Below are 5,126 nucleotides of genomic sequence, written 5' to 3'. Positions count from 1 at the left end.
TTATTGGTGTTTGGAAGTCTGCTTATTAGCTTTGTTGTGAGAAATAAAGGCCATGTCATACATAATTTAACCCATTCTTTTGTAGTTAGCATATTGCCCATTCTTTTTCCTAAACCTGCATTTTTTGGGACTGATCTAAGAGGTACTGACCATTTGTAACTGCCATTCTGGTTAATGGTGCTCAAAATCTTTCTGGATCAGACTCTTTTCTCTTCTTGTTCTTCTCTTGAGCTAGCTGAAGGAGGAAGCTTTTTTCATGTTGTAGCTACTTTTTGCTTTCAAGTTATATGGCCTAAAACACCTCACTAGTCGCAGGGTTCTTAATTTTTCTTATAGAAACATTCAGAGGAAATAAAAGGTTTCTGTGACTAGAAACTGAAAAATAAGATACTGTTTGACCTAAACAAGCTGCTTTCAAGATTTAGAACTTAAACTTTGAGTTTCATCAGTCCAACCGAAGCAGTTAAAAAATCTTTTTATACTAGGGTGTAGACATTTACAGTTGAGCCACTAATCATCAGCTATATCACTCTTCAATTTTGAACGCTTCATTTAGCACTACTTATCCTATTGAAGCTAAAATCTTTCCTCATTTGGCCTCTACCTGAATACAGTTTAAATTGATAATCCAAGAAACCTTATTACTTGAACCTATTAATGTCATTTAGAGCAAGTGAAATGATATTCCAGCTCAAAATAGTGTAGTGGGTGAATGTAATTTCATGGAATTTTAATATGTATAGCAAATCATAGTGGCCATTTCTAAATACTTTGGAATGGCCAGGCCTGAACTAAGCAGTGTGCTGCTTTTATTTTAAGCAGTTTTATGTCCAAAAGGCCACTATGGTTAGGGTGGATAGGAGAACTACAGTCCCTCTTGAAAGCTGAGGCAGAACTTAAGAGACTTCTCTGAAGAGTTGTTCAGGGCTGCCTCTACATCTTCTGCTACTTAAGATGAAGTAGCAGTTGTCAGTGGTTGAAGATACTGAACAGATCATTGCCTGCCACAGATTAGCTGTCACACTTTGGCCTGCCTTGCTGTGGACTAGTACATCTTCTGTTGCCAGATGCTCTATTCTATTAGCAGGGTATGTCTTTGCACTGTTGTCAGGCCCAGCTGTGAGGGGAGTGAATCAAGTTCACAAACTACAGTGATGAGTATGATGTAAATGCTTGGATCTAGATCTATGGACTGAATCAATAATGCACAGATCACTCCCCCAAAGATTCACATTTCTTTTCAAGGAAAATTCATTTTGATGAAAGCTTCATCAGTCACTGGCAAACATATTCCAGACCTTGCTATCTGACTGATTTTTCTTTTAATACTTGGAGTTTTGAGGATCAAGGAGTGCAGAGTAGCTCTACTATCCTTAAGGGTGTGGAATGTTTTATCATTATTTAAGCTTAAGAGCTCACGATACTTGAATGGTAAATCTGTGATGGTTGTCTGAGTATGAGAACTGTAATCAGGTTCTGCACATTGTAATGTCTGTGGCCACCAAATAAACTGCCATGCCAGGCTTCTAAAATTGCCTACAAAGTTGTCTTCACCATGTGTTGCCCTTCTGACATGATCTCTCAAGTTCTGCTCTGGTATTTTGTGCAAGTGTTCTGTCTCATGTTAAACTGTATGTCGCCAAGCAAACTTGATAATGTATGCTTGTAGTGTCGTAGAAGAGTAGGCTTTTCTGCTTAGCAGTTTGGCTTGTCGGTGTCTAGCATTTGGGAGTCCAAATGGTTTTTTCCTGCACTGGAGAGAGAAGTTACTAGAGCTTGTATGGGAGCAGAAGTACTTCAGGCTCTTCTATGGAACTTGGTTCCTTTTAGCTGCCCTCTTGCAGGTTGTTGCTTGTTAAATTTTCTGGAGAAAATGTCACTAGGGATGAATGGTTGGAGTGAGTGGGTTTTATGGGAACTAGTAATTACAGCCTATTCACTTAACACGATACTGTAACTATAAACAGTTTAAACAACTTAAAAGAATTAGCATTGGAGAGAAAGCTATGCACTTGTTAACACCGTTCAAGAAATTAGAACTGGGCCAATACCTAACCTTTCAATTAACTGGCAGCTCCCATAAAATTGTGTGATCCAAAAAATTCTTGAATTGTTTTACTTCAAATAAAAGTTGTGAGCTTTTCCAGTAAAAATGAGGAGTCCTTGTGGCGCTTTAGAGACTAACACATTTATTGGGCATAAGTTTTTGTGGGCTATAACTGACTTCATCAGATGCATGGAGTGGAAAATATCGTAAGGGAGTATACAGCACATGAAAAGATGGGAGTTGTCTTACTATGTGGCAGGGGGGGTCAGTGCTAACGAGGCCAATTCCCAACAGTTGACAAGAAGGTGTGAGTATCAACAATGGTCACAACTGCTGGGAATGGGCCACATCCACCTTGATTGAATGGGCTTTGTTAGCACTACAAAATTATTTCCCTCTGTTCCAGTGTGTGTATAAATAATCATTGGCACGAAGACCAAGGGCCCCAAGCACTAGGTTATAAATATTCTCTCTTGGCCTGTGACTATTTAAGTATTTTATACAAATACTTCTCGGATTCTGGGCACAAGTCTTTTACTAATAGGCTGACAAAAGTATCCAAAGGGGTTGCTTCATGCAGTAACAAACATTTAATTTAACATAAGCATCTTCCCCTATTAAGAGCTTGGTGCATAGATATGTGAAGTGAAAGTGTTGTCATCCCTGAACTAGAAAATGATCTTCCCCACTCTTAACATTGAAACATTTGCATTTATAAAACATGATCACTACCTCAGCTTCAGTGTATTCACATAAACAAATACACAACACAAGCTATCATCTTCACTGCCTTCAGTTACATCTTTGAGGAGAAAGAATAGCGTACTGCACCAGCCTGAAGTCCAAAACAAAGAACTTGCCACATAAGTGGGTATCCCCAAGTAGCTAGTTGGTTCTGTGGACAACACAGATAGAATCTAAATCCCTGTATCACAAGAGAGCTGGCTAAAACTGATAACCAAATTGTAAATTAACATCAGGCTTGATTGTTTTAAGTCAAGGTAGTTTAAGTAATTGGTAATCTTTTTCCATTTGTATTTTTCTTTTCTAAAGAAAGGTGCATTCTCATTAGTCCATATACTAATTGATTTATAACTAAATAAGCCTTTATACTAGACTTGGTATATCTGGTGAGCTAGGAAGGTACACTAACTAAGCAATATTTTCATTTTAATTGTACATTTTTAGTATTAAAAAATGGTGAATGATATTGCTTAGTTACTAGACAATTAACTTTTTGCTCATGATTTGTCAACCTGCATTAGAATAACTGGACTTTAAACTAGGGCTGTCAACAATTTAATGGTGTGATTAATCGTGTTTTTTTAACAATAGAATACCATTTATTTAAATATTTTTGGATGTTTTTTACATTTTCAAATATATTCATTTCAATTACAATGCTACAAAGTGTACAGTGCTCACTTTGTATTTTTATTACAAATATTTGACTGTAAACAAGAAATAGTATATTTCAATTCACCTACTGCAAATACCGTAGTGCAATCTCTTTATCATGAAAGTTGAACTTATAAAGGTAGAATTATGTACCAAAAAAACCTGCATTTAAAAACAAGTCCACTCAGTCCTACTTCAGCCAATTGCTCAGACAAACAAGTTTGTTTACATTTATGGGAGATATTGTAAATAAGCAGTCAGCAGTGTCACCTGAAAGTGAGAACTGGCATTCACATGGCACTTTTGTAGCTGGTGTTGCCAGGTATGTTAAACATTCATATGCTCCTTCATGCTTCGGCCACCATTCCAGGAGACATGCTTCCATGCTGATGATGCTTGTTTAAAAAAAAAAAAAGGCATTAAACTTGTGACAGAACTCCTTGGGGGAGAATTTTATGTCTCCTACCCTGTTACCCACATTCAGCAATATATTGCATGTTATTTCAAGTAGGAATGAATGGACTTGTAGACCCTAAAGTTTTGCATTATTTTGAGTTCTGTTATGTAACAAAAAAAATCTACACTTGTAAGTTGTTTTCACAATAGAGACTTGTTTACAAATATTTTCGCTGTAAAAATGATCAAAAATATAAAGTGAGTACTGTACACTTCGTATTCTGTTGTACTAGAAATCCAAAATACTTAATAGAATGCCAATTGAATTTTAATAGTGTAATTGCAGTTACTTTTAATCGTGTGAGTTAACTGATTAATCAACTGCCCTACTTTAAACATAACAGCATATCTTTTTTATTAAACAAAACTGCTGTAAATGTTTTAGATACTTCTCAAAAATTGTTTCACATTTACAACTAAATGATTTATTAAAGGAACAGCTGGATTAACAGTGAATGGTTATTTTAGGTCTGCCTGCAGAAGTTTTCAAATACACTAGAATTTTGTTGAGTTTATTATAGCTTTACTGCTACTTTTAAGTATTCTGCTGTATGGGCATTTTCTGATGTATCAGTTGTTTCTGTAAGAGACAACTCCATCTTCTGTTACACAAGCACATGATAGGTGGAGCCAATGATCCACTAATAAGACATTAATGAATTTACTGTCAATGGTTTTTGCACGCTGTTTGATTTCCTTCTCATAGACTGTTCAGAAACCTTCCTGCAATGTCTGCTCAGCCAGATGGAGCATAGCTTCAGCATAAGGATTGAACCATATCACTGAAATGTTTGTTCTGAGCAAAATGAAAGGGAGAATTTGTTGTGTAAATTAACCGAGCATTCTCTTCATTTGAGTCTTGCTGGAATTTGCTGGTCCTGATTATGAACTCATCCATGGTTTTCCTGGATGAAGAATTTTTTTGATACTGGTTTTTTATTGTCTGATGTATACGTTGTTGCAGCACCTCCGGTGGTAACCAGCAGATTATGCCGAAGTTGTGGGCACTGCAAGTGATGGACATTCATAACCCCTTGTGTCCAAGTTGGACCATGAAACAAAATGGTAAAAGGCACTCTTACTGAATTATGCAGTGCACTGCTTTAAAAATAAAATTATAAATGAAAAATTCTTCCTACTGCAGCTATTTGTACCACGGTTTAAATGGTATAACTTATTCTAAACCTAGTTTTATACAGAAAATGAAAAATCATAACTACTACCT

This window comes from Gopherus evgoodei, chromosome 2, assembly GCF_007399415.2.
Source record: "Gopherus evgoodei ecotype Sinaloan lineage chromosome 2, rGopEvg1_v1.p, whole genome shotgun sequence".
Classification (NCBI taxonomy): Eukaryota; Metazoa; Chordata; order Testudines; family Testudinidae; genus Gopherus; species Gopherus evgoodei.
Note: the sequence above shows the minus strand (reverse complement) of the source record.